The 19,672-nt window shown below is 50.2% G+C and overlaps 1 protein-coding gene and 1 long non-coding RNA gene across 5 annotated transcripts in view; one reads left to right on the forward strand and one right to left on the reverse strand.

Annotated features, from left to right (window-relative positions):
• The window catches only part of ZHX2 (zinc fingers and homeoboxes 2), a 136,704-nt gene that overhangs the window by 76,814 nt on the left and 40,218 nt on the right, over positions 1-19,672 (reverse strand). The window contains exon 1 of one of the 3 annotated variants that reach the window (XM_039853694.1): positions 12,703-12,786. The exons of the other annotated variants lie outside the window; for them this stretch is intronic. The gene's annotated coding sequence lies outside the window, so the exon portion shown is untranslated. Of the gene's footprint in view, positions 1-12,702; positions 12,787-19,672 lie in introns of those variants that run through there. 3 annotated transcript variants of the gene reach the window in all.
• On the forward strand, positions 8,957-17,928 carry LOC120595545 (uncharacterized). 2 transcript variants are annotated; one of them, XR_005650898.1, is made up of 6 exons: positions 8,957-9,194; positions 9,298-9,462; positions 10,732-10,830; positions 12,631-13,387; positions 13,588-13,653; positions 14,904-17,928. It is a non-coding gene; the product is annotated as an uncharacterized LOC120595545 (long non-coding RNA). The 2 variants fall into 2 exon arrangements; XR_005650897.1 differs by having other exon boundaries at positions 8,957-9,462.

Here is a 19,672-nt window from a genome sequence, read left to right on the forward strand (position 1 = left end):
CAGTTGAGTCTCTACATGGGAGTGATGGGAAATTACCAAAGAGTTGGGATTCTTGGGGTCTGCAGTTTCCAGCACAAGGTGGCCCTCAAAAGTATTTGTTGAACAGATGGTGGAATCCATCCATTACCCTGAGCCCCCTTTAGGTCCCCCAGTGATCTGAGAAGCAATGCCTGGGCCCCTGCCATCTTAATGAAGGGCACCCACAGGGCAATCTGATTTGTACAGGGGAAAATTCTACCGGGGCACCGGGCCTGAGCCCCGCTCCAGCCCTGGCTCCAGCGCGGCGGCTGGCAGACGTGCAGGGATGAATGTGCCTTTGATTGCAGCTCGTGTTCAGAGGCAAAGACACAGCTCCCTGGAGATCGGGGATCTATGGAAATGAGCCCTTGCAAAAGAGCTGTAAGGGAGCTGGAAACACAAGCTTTCTGGGCTGGCAGTGGTTTCTTTCTTTAAAATAAACAACAGCGAAGAGAGGCTCGACCTGGATGGGAATCAGGTTCTTCATAATCTCTGATGGGTGGGACTCGAAGGCAAATGGCAGAAGGTGGTTGAAGAGATTGGTCTGCGACCAAATCGTGCCTGGTTAGGATACACAGACATGACCGTCAAGAACGCATGTGTCTGCCCCCTCCTTGGGGGGAAACTGAGCTCCTACTCGGCTTCCAGTGACATTGATTTAACCCTAATTTCTTTACCATAGGGAGAATGACAGACCCAGCTTAGGAGGGGGTTTCTACCATTCAACAGCTCTGTGATTACAAGCAAAATATTTGATCTTCTCTGAGCCTTAGTTTGTCATCCATAAAATGGGACATGATGGAGGTTAGATAATATTGTGAAAGCAGGATGATGGGGTTTGAACCCAAGTGTCTGAATATAATTGTCGCATTCCCCGACACTGGCTCTTGAATTTGGGACATGTCCCCTCCAACTCATAATTATCTGGCATACGAGGTGCTTAATAAATGCTGTTTCTGCTTCCCTTCTTTAACACATTTTATTTTCCCACCATGTTTAGCACAAGTCTGGGGATCCAGGAGGTACTTAATAATAAACCCACGTAAACTGGACTCTCCTAGTGGAACACAGTGGCTGTGAATACAGAAGGAAAAGGCAGCTAGCTGTGTTTTCTCTCCGTTGCATCCTGTTTCAAACCCTTTATTAAATGTCTTAAGTATTGCTTGCCTTCGGGGTCAAAATAAAATTTTCAGAGGTTTCCACTTTGCGCTTATAAATGATTCTCACTAAACTCTTTTTCTTTTTTAAAAAAATTTTTTATGTGTGTGTGAGAGCAGAAACGTACTGACTCATAGCTGGAAAAACTCTCTCCCTCACACATTCCAAATTTGTCTAGTCACATGAATTGAGTAAGAACGTTTAATGTGGCTGCTGGTCCCAGGCTGGCGAGCAGTAACTCCAGCAACTCGGGGCTCCATCTCTCCTCTCCCTGCCCCCTGCTCTGAGCAAGAGCATAGGGGGAGGCTATGCAGTGAGGAGTCAATGCTTGATGTGGGTTCAATAAGTGCAAGGATTGGAAAGGATCTGGCAACTCCCTAAAACTTGAATTGCGCAAGGCGGTGAAAAAGTTTTTTAAAATCAAATCAAAATTCGCATGTACGATCGCCAACATTGAACGGCTACGTTTATCCACTCAAGTCTGTCCTGGGCACTACATCAAGCACATCGTTTAATCTTCACAGCCGCCGTGTTAGGTGACTGTGATTATCCTCATTTTCCTCAGGTGGGGAAAGCGAGGCACAAAAGTGTTAGGTTAACTTGTCTAAAGTCCCACAGCGAACGGATGGTGAAGCTAAGATTCAGCCCAGTGTAGTTCTAGAGTAGATGCTCTTACACACCCATCCATTCATCCTGAAAGGAAAGAATCCTTTTGCAGAGAAGAACGACAACTCCATTTATTCCACAAATATCTCTCCACCACTTAGAATACAAACACTACACCAAATGTCGAAGGGGAGGCTGGTGGTAGGTGTGAGCAAAATGGGGGCAATTGGTTACTGCTGTCCACAAGTTTGCAATCGTATAGAGGAGCTATGATGTATCCTCAAGTAATTATAATAAATAAAAGTAAGTGGAAATGCCCATGGCAGGATTGTAAAGTGGCATGGATGGGGAGGGCTTGGTAAGGTAATGACTCTGGCTGGGGTGATCTGGTAGGGCTTTCTGGTGGAGGCGCCGTTTAAGCTGAATCGAAGGATGGGTAGGATTCAGACAGGAGGTGGCCAGAGGAGGTCCTGCCTGCTTAATGTCAGTGAGCACACGCAAGTGGCTGATGGCCCTGGGAGTTCCCGTCTGACGGAGGACCCATCCACTCTAGGTGGGAGCATCATCCATGGGGTGGCTGGACCTCTACGTCTGGTTGGTGAGGAGCACAGGCAGAGGGGAAAGAGGAAAGAGGCACATCTAGGGACCAGAAGATGGGGGAAAGGGGGTGGGAGGCTGGAGCAAGGGTGGAGGGTGCAGATCTGGCCAGAGCAGGAGTTCTAGTTCCTCCTTCAGCTGGGCCGGCTCTGAGCAAACCCCTTGCACACGGGTCTCAGTTTCTCCTGTCCACAGGAAGGAAAACGAAGGAAGTGCCTGGAAGGTCCATCAGGGTGGGACCTTGGAGAGCTCCCAATTTATCCCATCTCTGCAGATGAGAGAACCAAGGGCCAGAGAAGCTGCATTGGTGAAACTCCCCGGATTCGAAACCAAGTCTGTGGAATGAGGACTCATGAGTCCCATCACCCAACCGAGCTACTTTTCCCACACCCACGCCTTAGGGGTGCATGCTCACTGCCACCAGCAGGCCAGGAAGCTCCGAGCACTCTGGGGGAGGGGAGACAACCCCAAAAGTGTCCACTGGCATCAGGCTCCAACTCTGCCAGGGGCTTTGGAAGGCTGGGTGGCCATGGCTGCTGAGAGGTGCAGCTCCAGGGCCACCAGCCTGTGCCCAGCCTTCCCCGCATGTTCCCCTTTCTCGACCGAGGCTGGTACCATCCTCAAAGAGACCCCTGGCCCTCCACTCAGGAAGTTTCGAGGAAACCACGACCATGACCGTGGCCATGGATTTCCTGACAAGATGTGTATCTATCTGGTTGTGACTCACACTGCTGGGTTTCTGCCCAGGGCCTTATATCTCGAGTGGGGAGCCCATTCCCTCTCGAAATGACAACCTGCCCACCCTGCTGTGACAACAGAGGCTGCTGCTGTCCTTGTCAGCTAATGCCAAAGTCATCCGAGTGAGGCCTCGGGCCTCCGGGCCTGATGTTTCTCTCAGAACCGGCTTGAACCTGGGCAGCCTTCATGGGTCCCTTGGATACCAGGCCCTTCAACCAAATTCTTCCCTCTCCCTGAAATGCTCGCCTCCTTCCACACACATCCTCCTCCTCCCTCGTCCAGCTTCGACAGGCCTCCCTGACCACAGCAGCCTTCGCAGAGCTGCTGTCCTGCACCCGGGAGGGCTGGGCAGAGGTCCGATGTCCACACAAGGGTGGGGCCACGTGCTAGGACAACCACAGTCACAATGGACATTCACGGCTGGTGCAGGCACTGAGCGTGCCCAGCTCTGCACCTGCTGCTCCCCACCTGGAATACTCTGTCCCCAGCCTTCGTATGGCTGTGCCAGCTTCTCGTCCAAGTCAGCTCCCCGGTGAGGCCTTTCTTCCCCTGCTGCCCTCTATTTTACTACCTGTTTTATTTCCTTAAAGGAAATAAAGCCCGTGCCCCATTCTTGAGTTACTGACTTGCTACCGGATGACTTATTTACTTGTTTGTTATCTGGATCCTCCGGGAAGAATGAGAAGAAGGGATCTGCTCCGGCTTGCCCCCTGCTGGATTCCCAGACCCCAGGAGGGTGTCCAGCACGGAGCGCGTGCTCAATAAGTGTTCCCCAGATGAAACAATGAGTGCCACCAGGTGCTGTGGACGGGTGTTACTCTCACTTAATTGTCACACCCTGTGTGGGTGGTGTCATCATCCCCATTTCACGGCGAGGAATCTAAGGCTCAGAGAAGTTGAGTAGGCTGTCTAAGGCTACGTGGCGAGGAGGTGGAGAAGCAGGTATCAAACCTGAATTCGTCTGATATGAAAGCTCATGCTTTGCCCACTGGACTCTGCTGCTCGCCTTCAGAGTTTTTAGAATCCCCATAGTAAGGACGCAGGCATTACCTGTGGATCGAATGATCTTGAATGCCATGCATATGGCCTGAATGTCTATCTCCCCAAAATTCATATATCAAAGCCATAACCCCAAGTGACTATATCTGGAGATGGGATCTCCAAGGGAGGTTTAGTGAGGTCATAACAGTGGGACCCAGATCCCATAAAATTAGCATCCTTATAAGAAGAGGCACCAGAGAGCTCGCACACGCACTTTGGGAGGACGCATCCAGAAGGTGGCTGTCTGCAAGTGCAGAAGAGCATCCTTACCAGAAACAGAACTGGCCGGAACCTTGATTGTGGACTTCCAGCCTCCAGAACTGTGAGAAAATAAGTTTCTGTTGTTTAAGCCGCCCAGCTGTGTGATTTTGTGACGGCGGCCTGAGCACACGAATACGCCATGTTTTACGGAATTCTCATTGCCGGGTCTAGGAAGGTAAATTCCTCCTCCCCTCCCTCTCTCCCTCGGCTTGGGGCCAGGTGGCCTCAGGCATCTCCTCTATAAAATGGGCATCTTAGTTAATGCTGTTCATTCAAAGAGGTATTGTGGGAATTAGAAGGAAATAAAACGTGAGAAGCCCCTAGCACAGTTTCTGCACGTGAAGACACTCAATAAAGGACAGCTGTGATTATGACGGGTATTTATTACCACGTAGGGGCAGCAGTGTGGGAGGCAGCTGGGAGCAAGCAAAGGCTGTGCTCGCTGTACACTGACGTAAGAAAAACCCTGAAAAAGACCCAGGAAATACTGGTAGAAGGAGATAAATGTGACCTTAAGATCAGCCTTCTCGACCTCTCTGTCTGGTTCCTCATCTGTAAAGCGGGACTCTCCGTGCCTGTCCACCCAGGGTTTCTGTGTGAATTAAATGAGAAAAGACGTGTGAGGAAGCTTTGAAGTTAAGAAACACCATGCGACCAGAAGGGTGACATTTTCCTTTTTCCACACAGAAAAGAAAGATGGCAGGAGGAGAGAGATGCACCTATAGGTCCTACGTTTGCCTGCAAACCATCGAGGCGAGAAAAGTAACAAATGACGGGACAGCGAGATGCAAACAAGAACTTGGCAGGAAGCAAGCCGGCATCTTGGATCTTTCCCTTGACATCCTAGGCTCAGCCTGGCTTCATCCCATCACCTACGTGTTTGCATTCATGCAGTGACTCAAAACTACTCCCAGATTCTCAGACTCCAAAGCGTAAAATGTTCAAGTTGGAAAATGGGATTGAACATACTCTCCACCATTTATAGATGAAGCTGAGAGTCACAGAGGAGCTGGTTAAAACCCATCCTCAGAAGACAGGTGGCCTGAGCTCAGATCCTGGCTCTGCTGGTTTACTAGCTGTGTGACTTTGGCCGAGTTACTTAACATCTCTGTGCCTCTGTGACTGGGATTAACTGGGGCTGATGAGAGTGCTGACTCCCCAGAGTGGTTAAGTGAGTTAATAAGTGTAAAGCACTGGGAATATGCCTCGCACTTGGGGAGACTCATGGAGTAGGAGTTATTATGATTATTTAAGTCCACAAGGTATTTTAGCGGGAGAGTTGAGAATATCCATTTTTGACTCTGCCTCGTACTCTTTGCATGGCTCCACACTGAAATGTTTGATTCTAACCAATATGCCATGCTTACTACCAGCAGAGACACGGACTGACCTGTTTTTGGAAGAAAGGACGTATTCATGCAGTCTGCGCGCCTCGTTTCTGGAGCGTTCTGAGCCCCCAACTCTGACGGTAACTGATCGGAGCAATGACGCTTCACAGACGCCTTTCTGCCACCTCACGTCGCGTCACCCAGGAAGGCAGCAACAATGATTCCCCAAAATTTAAAAAATTAAACAGGAAGGAGGCCCAAATCAATTTGGAGCAGTCTGCTTGGATGTCACGGGCACGGCGACTGTCACTCTGGTACTGTCCGTGTCCGAAGATCTCCCACCTTCAGTCTTTCCTTCCCCCTCAGGACGGATGGTGACTCAGAAAGTGGGTTCTAGCACGACGAGTTAGTTCCGGTCCTGCTGCTATCACTCACTAGCCGGGTAGCCATTTATTACTGTCTGTACCCCGACAAATGAGGACGCGACGACTCTGATGTCACGGGTAGTTGGGAGATCTGAGGTAACGCATACAAAGAAAGCCAAGAGCCCGCCTGTAATAATTCCCTCATCCAGGAAGTGTTTATCCTGTGCCTACGACGTGCCAGGTGCTGAAAACTCAGCAGCAGCCATCAAAACAGAGCCCCTCCCTCCGTGGAGTTGAGCGTGACCGGGAAATCAGACCATGTGACAAGTGAATGGCGCACACCGTGTCCAGTAGCAATACGTGCTTTGAAGAGAAAACGGGATGAGAGGATGGAGACTTTAGGGGTGCTAGTTTGCCTACGACCAGGTGGGGGTCAGGAAGGCCTTTGCGGCAGGCTCTCTTTTAAGCGTGACCTGAATGAAACGAGACGACCACAGAGACAGCCGGGGAAAGAGCGTCCGAAGCTGAGGATACAGCGAGGGCCAGTGCCAGTGGGTGTGAATGGCCAAAGGCCAGGTGGCAGTGGGGGCGGCGAGCACGTGGGGCCTTGCGGGTACCAGGGGGACTTTGGCTTTTGCTCCGAGTGTGACAGGGGAACCGGTGAAGAGCTTGGAGTAGAGTGACAGAACCTGACCCATGCTGTGAGAAAGTAGCTGTGAGGGGAACAGAGAGTCACGGGCTGTGTGGAGCGTGACATGGAGGGAGGGGCGGCAGGTGAGAGAAGCCAACAGCTACTGCAATGGTCCGTGTGAGGGACGACGGGGCGCGGTGGAGGTGGCAGGATGCAGCACCCCCGGAGTGCGACTAGCACTAGTATATGCAACTCCAGAGGTGCCATTCGCAGCCACCCGAATGGGAAGGGTGGCCCCTGGAGAGGTGCAACACGGTGGCCCCAGAAGGCAGTGGGCAGGTCGGGGATGTATTCTGAAGGCAGAACAGACAGGACTATGTAGATGGAATGGAGTGTGAGAGAAAAGAGGAAACCAGGATTCTTTAAAGGACAAGCAGAGCTGTTTACTGAGAGGTTGAAGGTTGGGGCTCAGGAGTTAGTTTTAGATGTTTTAAGTCTGCGAAGCCTCTTCACGAAACGTAGAGGCTATGATGATGATGATGATGGTGATTAGGAAATGGTGGCTAACGAGGATTTTGAGAAGAGCGAACTTCAAGTGTGTGTATGTGCTGGGCACGCTGGAAGGACTTTAGGCGTCATCTCCATAATGCAGTAGATGTTATTGTCATGCTCATTCAATAAATGAGTGTAGTGGGTTGAATCGTGCCCCTCTCCCACCCATATGAGCCTACTCCCCAGAACCTGTGAATGTGACCTTCTTGAGAAAGAGTCTTTGCAGGTGTAAGGATCTCAAGATGAGATCATCTTGGATTATCAAGATGGGCCCTGAATCCAATGGCAAGTGTCCTCGTAAGAGACATCCAGAGGAGAAACACACAGACAGAAAGAAGGTGATGTGAAGACAGAGGCAGAGATCGGGGTGATGCAGCCACAGTGATTGCCAACAGCCTCCAGGAGCTGGAAGAAGCAAGGAAGGATTTTCTAGAGCCTCCAGGGGGAGCAGGGCCCTGCTGACACTTGATTTTAAACTTCTGGCCTTCAGAACAGCGAGAGATTAAATTTGTGTCACTGTAAGCCATCGAGTTTGCGGTCATTTTTTATGGCTACCACAGGAAACTGATACAAACAAGGAAAATGAGGCACAGAGAGGTGAAGTAACTTGCCCAAAGTCACACAGCACAGGAGCTGCAGAACTGGAACTGTCCGGCTCCAGAGGCGCTCACGCGACAGGCAAGTATTGTCGAAGGTCAAGGTAGGGAGGCCAAATGTCTTTCTCCCTCCCGATCCCCACCCCTCCACTTTGAAAAGCCCGGAGGAGCCTTTGTCCAGCCACTCCAATGCTCCTGGCAGCCACCCCACGGATTCAGGGCCTTGCTGGAATTCAGTCCAATCTGGCGTCCACATACACGTGGCCACAAAGAGACCCTGGTGGGGCCGCGGCCTGGTAAACAGATTTCAGTGGCACCTCGGGATTCATGACAGTCACTCAGGAACTGCGTATGGTCTGGATTTCACAACCAGCTCCTTTTTTTCGTGACACCGAAAAGCTCTTGGCTCCTGCCAGCCCCGGCCATGAGGATTAAAAAGGGAGGGGAGCTGGAAGCAGGGTGTGTCGGCCACTCCCGAACCTCTGCCAGCGGCTAAAATTGGTCTCTGAAGAAACAGAGATTGTCCATTTCCTCTCCCTCTGATGCCCAGGAAAATATTTTACTCAACAAAAAAAACAAAAATTGGGAACCTGGGGAAAACATCCTGCCACCCGCCCTCCCCTCCGCCCCCCGCCCAGCCTTGTCAAATCTGCATCAGAGATGAAATCTTTAACAGAGAGTGACAGTGGGGACCTTGAATACAGGGAGTTCTCATGCCAGTTTCCCACACACGCACAACCCCTGTCCTTAGGACACTTAATGAGGAGAGGTCAGTTAATTTGGGGAATGGGGTGGGAATCGGGGCAGGGGGAAGGCTTCTATTTGTGAAGAATAAAATAATTAAATTCAGGTCAGTGGAGGGAGCCACTGGGCTGAAACAAATTCGGGGGTCAGTGAGGGAAGGCCAGAGGAGCGAGGGTTATAGATGTTTCAAAGCAGGGATGGTCTCTCTGGGGTTGTTGGTTCTGGGGGTGGTGTGGCCAGGCCTGCAGCCCCCTTCCTCAGAGTAGTGTGTATGTGGCGTGCGCGCGACAATAATACACACACACACACACACGACACACACTTGGTCTCTCAGAAACACGCTTGGACTATGAGATCATGGGGTTTGACTCATATACCCAGTTCATTCCTCAAAATAAATTTTAAGGACAAATTTTAAACACACTCGCATAACTGACCCAGCCAAGCATGAACCATTGTCTCGACAGGGTCCCCGCAGCTGGCCTTTTAGATTTACCTCAGTGACATGGCCCTTGACCAAGAGTTTGGAGGCCTCCTCTGAAGCTGTCTTCAGAATCAGGTTAGGAGGCAGAGCGTAAAATGGCACATTATTGTATGATTGCCCCTTATTCTGACCTCCCACAATTGTATTTCTAAGGTAAGTCACATTCCCGGTTCCACAGGTGTGACTGGCAAAGCCACCTGCCAAGATCTGCCAACACCAAGGATGAGAACATGGCGGGGAATGTTCTTGGGGCCTCAGAGGTTCTGAGCATGGCACCCCCTTTGGAATAGGGGTGAGCTTCCCAAGGGGAGAACTTCTGTGAGCATACTATCCATTTGCCAAGGTAGGTTCTGGAGAGTATTCCTTTTATTGTTTTTTTGGAAAGGCACTTGTACCGTGCCATGGCACCTCTCTAGGCTTGGCATTGGGCCAAACACACGTGGCATAGAGAGTCACGAGGTGTAAGACAAGATCTCTGTCTCCATCTACCCGGCGGGGGAGCCGAGACTCCATGTGAGCAGTCACCTGGGATGGATGACGTCATGTGCCTGTTCGTGGGGCTTAGGGCGGCTCTCCTGAAGAAACCTATGGGAGAAAGGCACCAGGAGGGTGGGGTGAGGTGGGGCCTGAACCCTACTTCGAAGAACAGGGAGCACTGTAAGATGGTGGGCAGAGGAAATGGTGCCTGGGGCCGGAGGCAGGGAGGAGGGCCGTCCCGGAAGGTAGACGTGCGAGGGAGAGGTGTGGAGACTTCGGCTGAGAAGCGGGAGGTGGGGAAGCTCGCTTGGCAGGAGGAGAACTTCACGGGGACCCAGCCCTGGCAGGACCCTCCCCGTCCAACCGAGCATCATCTTGGAACATAGAAACGTTTTGAGTGGCATCTCAGAATACCACAGAGCGTACACGACTCACAGTGGATTCCACTATTGAGTGTGTCTATCACAGCCTCATTGTACCTCGGTTTCTCTGTCCAGAAACCAATCGTAAAAGCAGTAACTGACATTCATGGGTTAAGCCCTATTCCAAGTACCTTAACACTTTTAATTTAATAATAATGCTATTAATACCATAATTTTACATGCTCTTGGCTAATCCATTCTTCACCCTCTCAAATATCATGGGGTTACGTCCGCATAAACCCATCATAAGTTGAAAATATCATAAGGCGAAAACGCATTTACTGCATGTCGCCTACCGAACATCACAGCTAAGCCTCGCCTGCCTTACACGCGCTCAGAACACTTACGTCAGCCTACAGTTGGCCAGACCATCTCACACAATGAATATACTGTAGAGTGTCAATTATTTATCCTCGTGATCACGTGGCTGACTGGGACTGTGACTCGCAGCCACTGCCCAGCACCATGAAAGAGCATTCTACTACATATCGTCGCCTGGGGAAAATACGGTTTCTACTGAGTGTGTCTCACTTTTGTACCATCATAGAGTGAAAAAAAAATCATAAGTCGAACCTTCTTAAGTTGGGGACCGTCTGTAGAGATTTTCCTGAGGCTAAAATCAAATAACATATATAAAAGAGGTCTTTTAATTAAATGGCACTCTACAAAAGCTGATTATTGTTGCTAACGTTAGTATAATTTTGCCACTGTAGGGTAAAGGTTATTTAAGGCCCGAGTACAAACATTAGCAGAGGAAGATCCCGTGGAGATTGTCAAAAGGAAACGTCACCCGAAGCCTGAAACGTCAGAAGGTAGGGCATGGGGGTTTTTTGTTTGTTTCTTGTACCAGGCCCAGCATTCTGAGAAGGGGTCATTAATGGTTCCTGGTTCCCTGGCGGTGGAAGGAACACAGCACCTTGCCAGGGGCAGCATTCTTCACAGACAGGCTGCCCCGGACGGGCCTGAGTTTCCCCCTGCCCGCCCCCCGCTCACTGAAAGCCTTTATTCAAAGCCCAGGAGCTGGTGAACACGACTTGCTCTTTGCCATCAGAAGGCCAAGTGTTTGGGGAAACAGATCCTCCTTCCAAAAAGAAATGCGATAAGTCTCCTGGTTCCCCTCCCCTCCCCTCCGAAGCCTGTTCCTCCGCAGACTGCCCCACCACCAACCACCCAGCAACCCACTGGGAGGCTGGGAACCACCTTGTTCTCCCCTCTCCATCGGCATCCGCCTCCGACCCACCCTGCAGCCCTCCTGTAACTCCGCATCTCCGCGCCCATCCTCTGATTGCTCCGTCATCTCCTGCCTGAACTTCCACAGCCCCCTCCCACTGGCCGCCCTGGTTCCGCCTTGGCTTTCCCCCTCTACCAAGAGATTTTCTAAAAATGAAGATACGATCGCAACGCTCTCCTGCTTAAACCTTCAAAGGCTTCCACTGAACTCAGAGCGATCCAAATTCCTTTACCAAGTCCTGCAAGGCCTGCGTGACATGGCTCCTGCCTGTCTTTCCCACTCAGCATCAGCCACTGTGCCCCGGAGATTATTTCCGGGCCTGTGGAATGGCAGAATAATGTCTATCTTCCGGGCTGGCTGTGAGGCCACCAGGAGGGAGGATGTATAGAAGCGGTTTGTAAACTGGAAAGTGCAGCATAATTTAACCTGTATCCCATTTATAATCGGGCTTTTGTGCTTTTATTCTTGTTTTCATGGTTTCTAGTTCCATGTATTGGTACCTTTTATTGTTTACAATGTTACATCACTTTCAGATGTAAGGATATTTATACCCACAAGGTAGTATTGAAAACTACCGTGACAGAATCTCAATATTCCAAAGGTAACAGCCCGGTTATGGTGTGCTTAAAACTTGCACAATTATTTGTTCTTCTCTGGGTAGAAAAATCAGAATTTTAACTATGCTGTCAGATTGCTAGAGGCCTGTTCAGATCCTGTTTAAATGATAAACCAGTTTATTCTCTTATGAAAATGATACAACAAAGAAGTGATCTTAATATTTCTCCAGCATTTTCAACAGCAGCAGATAGCATTTATTAAGCCCCAACTTTGTGCCAGTCCCTTTATTAAGTAAGCACTGTTTATCCTTGCTGTTTGTTAATCCTCACTACAACATTAAGAGGTATTGCTATCATCCAGATGAGGAAGCTAAAGTTCAGAGAGGTTAAGTAACTTGCCTAAGGTCACACAGCTAGTGAGAAATAAGAGTTCCAATCCTCTGTCTTAATAGCCCTTGTTCTTTGGTTTCACTCTATGTGTGTTTAGGGGCAGCGGGACCAGATAATGCGTGTATTTGTGGGAAGGGAATAGGGATAATAGGGGAATGGTGGCTTAATCAAGTACAAGGCCATCGGGCCCCACAAAGGCGAGGGAGTTTGGGCAGTAGATTCTCTCTAAGTTTCACTCTTTCATGTCTGTGTTCTAACTTGCAAAGCGGCATAACGCTCATTAGGTGTCCCTGTCATCGCTGAAAAAGAGTGTAATTCTCTTCTGTAAAGAGCGGCCATTGCCCTTTTGCTATTTAAACCAAAAGATGTGTGTGAGAGACAGACAGAGAGACAGAGGGAGACAGAGCATTCAGTCACGAAGCGCTGCGTTTCAGAAGCTGATGAAGATGCGTGGGCCAGAGAGAGCCCCAGAGAAGCTCTCCTATCTCCCCAGCCGCTTCACTCACCACTGGCAAAACAATCACACAGCGGAGAACAGCAATGAGGACGACCACGACAACACCTTCCTTCTACTTCCGGTTCTGCTCTTCCACCCAGAACTCGCTGTGCAACCTCAGGCAAGTTACCGCCTCTCTCTGGTCCTCAGTGTCCTCATTAGTCAAGTTAAACATCGAGATTCCTGGTATCCCTTCCAGCTCTCAGACTGAGGGATGCTTCTGCAGCCATGATCTCTTTTGCTTTCACCCACCTCCTGAGGAGATGAGCAGGTCAGACTGGCCACATGCCGCTCGGAGAAGGTGGCAGGGTTCAGTGCCAGATCCTAGACTAGAGCTGTTGACTTCCAACACCAAGTCCAATGTCAGCTGACTCCACTAAGCTGCCTACAAGGCTGTGGACAGAGCTTGCCCAGGACCTATGCACGTCTAACCTCTTGCAACAGAAAGGGTGACAGACACTCTGAAGCCACCGCATGGAATCCCTGGCCACTCCAAGGGATCAGTATCTGGGGGTGGTTCCTTCTGTCCTTCCCTCCTCCCCTCCTGCCTTCCTTCCTCTGATTTGCAGAGAGGAGAGAACAGTAGAGGAAGTAGAAGATGCTGCAGGAAAGACAGGGGTGGCTTGGATGACTTCCTGAAGCCCCTGCCAGATGTCAAATTAACAGGGGGAAGAGAAGAAACCACCGTAAGCATGGTGTGTGTGCGTGTGTGTGTGTCTTGGCGTGTGTGCGTGTATGTGTGTGTGTGTGTGCGTGTGTGTGTGTGTGTGTTGGTAAATGGTGAGAATGAAGAGCTAAGTGTGGAAAAAGCCCTCACAGCCACCTGTATTTCCTCTCTAATTACTCTGTGTTTTATATTTCTTCACAAATCAATGAGCTTCCTGTTAAACATTAGGCGAACCTTCACGAGTCAGGGGGAAGGACAGAAGCTCCCCCATGAAGACGCGCCAGCTGGAAGATGGTGAGTCATGACACAGCCTCCTCCACTTCTCTCTGGTGAATGTTCCCTGGGGTCCAGCACGAGCAGTTCTTTCCCAAGGCCCATACAGGCAAGAGGAACGTCAGCCAGGCCAGAACCCAGGCAGAACCCCACCAGGCTGGGGGCTTCGAGATCTGGCAGTAGGCCATTCTTCCTCCTCAAGCAGCTCAGAGCGCTGGAGATGCAGCAACCCCCATTTATATGAGGGGTGCCCTCAAAGCGGGCTAGATAATGAGATGAGTGCTGTCCCACAGGTGTGGGATAAAGGCCACCACCCGCAGGGCACAATTCGTGGGGGACTAACGAAAGCCTCCTCTAACCAAAATATCACTCCAACCTGCAGAGTGACCCTTTCCTGAACCTGGCTTGAAATTCTCATAACAGAGTCGCTCATGGCTGGGACAACAAAGAGAGGAGGCCTCGGGGATCAATAAACTAGCCAGAACTTTGCTCTAGAAAGTCCTGATTGCAGCGGTAGTAAATGCCCTCTTAGATGCTCACTCGATCTCATCCATCCTTGATTTCTGAATCTGCAAACCCCACAAAATAATGAGAAACGTTGATTGCAGACATCTAGCACAGGGCCCTGGCTTGTGGTGTGTGTCTGAGTGAACAGCAGCTGTTATTACAATCATCTCGATAATTTCTAAGGTCTGTGTTGAAAAGTCCGTGGGCTGACGGGGCTGCTCCGCCCCTAGCATCCATCGCCCATGAGTAAAGGTTCCCTTGCTGGCTGGGCTCTCAGGAAATGAGCCAGGGCAGTGGTTCGCAAAGAGTGGTCCCTGCATCACCTGGAAATTTGTTCCAAATACAAATTTTGGGGCCCCACCTCCAGACTGAGTCAGCAGTTTGGGGGGTGAGGCAGTCACTTTACGAGCTCCCCAAAGTGATTCTGATGCCTGCTCAAGTTTGAGAACTACCGAGCTTAGGCAATAACCACGAAGTCTGGCCGATAATCAGAATTTCCTGGGAGCAGCTAGGGGAGAAATGCAGGTTCCTGGGGCCCCACCTCCCAGGGATTCAGAGTCATCAGGTTCTGGGATGCATTTTAACAAGCTCCATGGGTGATTCCACTGAGCTAGAGGTTGGCTTTGTCGGGAGAGGAAAACACGGAGGCTGGAAGAGACGCAGGGGTGCGGGGGGCCGGGGAGGGGCCTGGGGGACGCGGGGCTGGTAGGGCTGGTGGCGCCGGGAGAGGAGAAACTGCTGAGGATCCGTGTTCTCAATGGCAGTTCCACAGATTTACGGAATGGAATCTCCTACAGACTTCTCACTTCCCAACCAGGGAATCTGAGTCCCAAAGAGAAGCCACCATTCTAAGTTCACGCGGCTCACGCCCGGCAGAGCTGAACTGGAGCCCGGGGTCCTGCTTCCAAAGCCGGCACCCTGTCCGCTGAACCCACGCTCGAGTCTTTGCTCTCTCTCACCGTCCCAGGAGCACGCTCTGCAGCCCAGCACCGAATCCACACACACGTCCCCGGAGTTGACCGAGCGAGGTCAAGGGAGGAGTTGGAGTCAGATCTGAGGGCGGATTTAAGCTCGGTCACTGGGTCGTTGAGCCACCATGTCATCCTCTCAAGGCCTCAGTTTCCTCACCTGGAAAATGGGGATCAGGTCTGACCTCACAAGGCTGCTTAGCAGGTCAAATAAAATGACACATTCGAAGGCGCTTTCAAGGCTGTCGATCTACCCACAAGTGCAGGGGCTAAAGAAAGGAGTCGTTACGATTTCTTGCCTAGAAGCACTTACAGTCTAGCTGCGGGGGAGAAACACACTCAAAGTATCGGGGGAACAATTCAAAGCTCCCCTCCATGCTAAGTGCAAGGTCACACCCCTGTGCCTTTGCTGGGGCCGCCCTCCGCCTGGAAGGCTGCCCCCCCAGTACCCTGAAAGTTCTAGAATCCCCCCGTGATGTGGTTCAGTCCGTGCCTGACTTTCTCCACCTGTGAGCTTCTTGAAGGCAGGAAGTGAGGCTTGTTCAGTTTTGTGGCCCCAGAATGTCTGATGTCTCAAAGGTGTGCTCAGGAAGTGGTTGATTCAGGTAGGGAGGCTATTGGGCAGAGGGGCCTTAGAGAGCGGGCAGGGGCTTTTCGGGTGGGCAGGGGCCTCCGAGAATTCCTGTGTTGCTCCACTGGAGCGAGCACAGGGAGGACAAGGGTGTCAAACCAGCCAGAGGACACCGGCCGGCTCCTTGCTTCTCCAGCCCCCGCATGTCTGTCATTCACCCCGCCATCCGAGGTTCTCAGGTTCCTGCAGAGCGCAGTCAGGTGAGGGCAGGAAGGGAGGAAAATGAAACAGGAACCACCAATGCTCTACCCGTGGGGGCCCCCAAAGCTACTAAATTAAAGAGACAAGCAAGAAGCAGGGTCACAGCAAACGCTCGGCGACCATGGCAAGGCTTTCTGCAGATCCGGTCGTTTCTTTCTCCCATTTTCCCATGAGCTGTGTGACTTTGGGCAAGTCACAATGCTTCTCTGGGCCTCGCTTTGCTCCCTTTGCAATGGGAACTGCGTCAATAAGGAGCTATGGGGCTATTTTTCTCTAAAGAATAAAGCAAAACAACACAGCCAATGGGGTAACTGCCACTGGTCTGGCGGAGCAAAGTGGATTCAAAGCTGGCACGGTGTCCTGGCCCTGGCGCTTCCATAGAAAACCGGCAGTAACAACGATGAAGTGAGCAGTGACAACTCATCTTTATCGAGTACGTATAGGGCGCCAGGCATTGGACGAGCACTTGTGATTCGTTATGTTGTTCATTCCTCACGATCGCCCTTTAAGGCAAATGCTATCGTTATTCCCATTTTACAGCTGAGCAAACCGATGCTCAGAGAGGCTAACTCTGGACTGGTGAGCAGGTGAGCCGGGATCTGAACCCGGGCAGTCGGGTTCCGGAGCTCACCTTCCTCCCCACTGCACTCTACCAAGCCTGGAAGTTCATGTTTCCATATTTGGGAAAGACTGGAGGATCTCAAAAGGCAACGAAAGTAATAATTTTCTAGACCAAGGACTCAGTGTGGAAAGAAGGGCCACACTGGGAACATGTACAAATTCAAACTCTACTGAATCTCAGGAGCTTGGTTCAAACTTAGGGTCGGGTTAGGTGCCGTGGAGATGGCTCAGGCCTTGGAGCTGGACGCCCTGGGTTCCGGCCGGAGCCCCACGCACAGGCCTCCTCAGCTGGGGTCAGGCAGCTGCTCTGGGGTCCCTTTTCTCATCTGTCAGGGGTTCTGGAATGACCCCGCCCAGATTCGCAGAGTCCCTTCAACGTCCACGTACTCCACATGCCAAGTTTTAAAAGGTTCTGTCTCTCACACGTGAATTCGTTTCTCCACTAACAAAACAGCGAGGCATTCGTTCAGCTGCTGGAGTTGCTGATCGAAACAAGGTGACCATTGTCATCCGGTGCCAGCCCAGAGAAAAAGACAAAACACCCCCAGCCCCGCCCCAGCATATTTTTAGGCAGCCAGTGCCACCGTATCTTGGGTACTGTACAATTTCCACCGGTTTCTGGAAATACTGACTCCCATTATGTGGACTTTTAGGAAAACACTGGCCTAAACAGTTTCTGAGGTCTCTTTTAACACCGAGTTCAACAATTCTACAGAATCGATTACATCCGTAAGTGTTCTCGCTAATAGGGAGGGTGCACTCACTCATCTTATCCCGTCCGCTCAGTGCCAGAAAGGCAGGAATGGGGAGGACCCCTTGCAGTCTGGGGGTCAGCTGAGGACACCCGTCGGGCCGGCCTCTGCCACTTCACACCGAGGGTGGAACTCACTGGGACCGAGAGGCCGTACCAGCTAAAAATATAAACAAGTTCAAGAAGGGTTTCGATGAACTCAAGGAGGAGCGAACGGTGGGAGTGGGGGAGAAAACTGTTCAGGTTTCGTCCTGTGTTTCTGCAGCTTCCTGTTACAATGGCGTGCTTGGCTGGGCAGAACTCGGATGGCTCCGCCGCCCCTGTGAAGCTGATGTCCTCGTGTGAGGAGATAAAAAAGAAAGAAGGAAAGCAAAATGAAACAAAGGAGCGAGGGCAGATGATAGTTTCCTGTGTCCACATGCAACGTCCGTGATCAGAAGGAAATATATAGCCATTGTAGGAAATTTAGAAAGGAAGAAAAACAATCATCTCCGATTCCAGATCTGAGGGTTCACTGTTCATGTTTTGCTGTACAGTAGCTCCATCTGTGGTTTCGCTTTCCGCCTGTTTGGTTACCCGAGGTCCAAAAATATTAAATGGAAAATTCCAGAAATAAATAACGAAGTTTTAAATTTCGCGCCGTTCTGGGTAGCGTGGTGAAATCTCGTGCAGTCCCGCTCCGTCTGGCGCAGGACGCGAAGCCTCCCTTTGTTCCACTGTATCCACATCTGCTCCCCACCTATCAGTCACTTAGGAGCCGTCTGGGTGAGGGGACTGACTGTTGCCGTATCACACGCTCGCGTTCAGGTCGCCCCGATTTTACTTAACGACGCCACATTCACATAAACGTTATTACAGCATATTGTTTTAATTGTCCTATTTTATTATGAGTTCTTGTCGTCAATCTCTTACTGTGCTACACATACACACCTAGGATAAAGTTTAATTTACAAATTAAACTTTATCCTAGGTGTGTATGTTTAGGAAAAATCACAGTATATATGAGGTTTGGCACCGTCTGTGGTTTCAGGCACCCACTGGGGCTCACGGAACATGGCCCCCGTGGATAAGGGGGGACTACTCTATTTCCATCTGCATGTGTGTGTTTTCTTTTAAAATAAGAACTATACAGTAGGTATCCTGCATTTTTTGTTTAATATTTAACACTTTAAACAAATCATGATATTAGACAGATTTGCTATATGACTTAAAGGTTTCTACTGCTCAGATATTTAGCCATTAATTGATTGAATCATGGAATTATTTTACCCTTCAGCTCTTGTTGGACATAGGTTTTCTTTTCCCAATTTTCTGCCTTATAAATGATGCTGGGATAGACCCATTTGATTATTTCTTTTCAGAGAAATAACGATAAACCTCAAATTCTCAGAGTGTAACATTTAGCCAGTTGCCCTTACGTAGACAAAGGGCATGTGAGAGACGAGTGGGCACACGACGAAGAGTCACTGGAGCGCTCGATCCGCAGTTGCTACAATGCCATTTTAAAGGCTCCAGGGCCCCACTAACCTGTGCTTTCCCCTCCTTCGCCACGGCTATTGATTTATGCTGAACACTCTTCTTTTGGTCCCTAGAATCTGAGCATTTAGAGAGTGAAAGAGACACGCAGGCACTGGGCTGAAGCACACCAGGATATGGCCCTTAACCAGAAATGCAAATCTCCCAGCCGACAAATCCCAAACACCGAGCTCATCCGTCCCCCACCACTGCCCATAGCCCAGCCAGGTAGCCTGTGTCTTCCATTTTACCTGAGTGAGCTGAAAGGGAGTTAATTGGCTGGGCTGTGGATCGGTAATCTGAGAAGGAAAGGGTCTGTCTGAAATGGAATTGTCTTCTCAGAGTCTCAATTTTATTCAATAAGAATAAGTCATTTCTTTTCTTCTCAGCCTTAACTCTACTAAAAGCCATTAAGCACTGCCAGAGACAGAAGACATTTATCTGTTGGCAAGTGTGAATGCTGCATTCTGTACCTCCAGCAGGCATAGAGATTAAGCTGTTTACTTGGTGGCCACCCCGAGGGAATGAAATGGAGCTCTAATGTGACAGCATTTCAGAAATGCATCTTTTCATTAATTTTTTTAAATTGAGGTAACATTTGTTAATAATATAAGCCATCATGAAGAAACTTAACTAGACAGAAGAAAACTCAGAAAGGTAGTTCCATGAGCTCAGGAAGAAAACGAATGAACAGGAGGAGTACTTTACCAAGGAGACTGAAACTCTGAAAAAGAACCGCACAGAAATTCTGGAGCGAAAGAACTCAATGAGATTAAGAAGGCATTAGAAAGCATTGGAAATAGAGCAGACCATATGGAAGAGAGACTTGGCAAGCTGAAAGATAGA

Source organism: Pteropus medius, unplaced genomic scaffold (genome assembly GCF_902729225.1).
Source record: "Pteropus medius unplaced genomic scaffold, Ma_sr-lr_union100, whole genome shotgun sequence".
Taxonomy (NCBI): domain Eukaryota; kingdom Metazoa; phylum Chordata; class Mammalia; order Chiroptera; family Pteropodidae; genus Pteropus; species Pteropus medius.